Here is a 206-nt window from a genome sequence, read left to right on the forward strand (position 1 = left end):
GCACTGGAGACCAGGTTCAGCTGCACGGAAAGGCGGGAGGGAGGCCGGGCGGTTGGGCACTGGTGCGGGGAAGGCAGGGACTGGAAGAGCCCCTGGCACACTGGCGGCTCGTGGGGGCTGAGCTGGCTCATGCCGCAAACGGGAAGCGAAGGGCTTGCAGCGGGGAGGCTTGCTGGGCTTGGCAGGGATGGGGGGCAGCCACAGGA

General features: G+C 69.4%; 1 protein-coding gene across 1 annotated transcript in view; it reads right to left on the reverse strand.

The window, feature by feature from the left end:
* Positions 1-206, reverse strand: part of FOXP4 (forkhead box P4) — a gene marked incomplete at its 3' end in the record, with an annotated part of 34,111 nt that overhangs the window by 997 nt on the left and 32,908 nt on the right. The gene's annotated exons all lie outside the window — the stretch shown is intronic.

This window comes from Buceros rhinoceros, unplaced genomic scaffold (genome assembly GCF_000710305.1).
Source record: "Buceros rhinoceros silvestris isolate BGI_N320 unplaced genomic scaffold, ASM71030v1 scaffold22193, whole genome shotgun sequence".
In the NCBI taxonomy this organism is placed as follows: Eukaryota; Metazoa; Chordata; class Aves; order Bucerotiformes; family Bucerotidae; genus Buceros; species Buceros rhinoceros.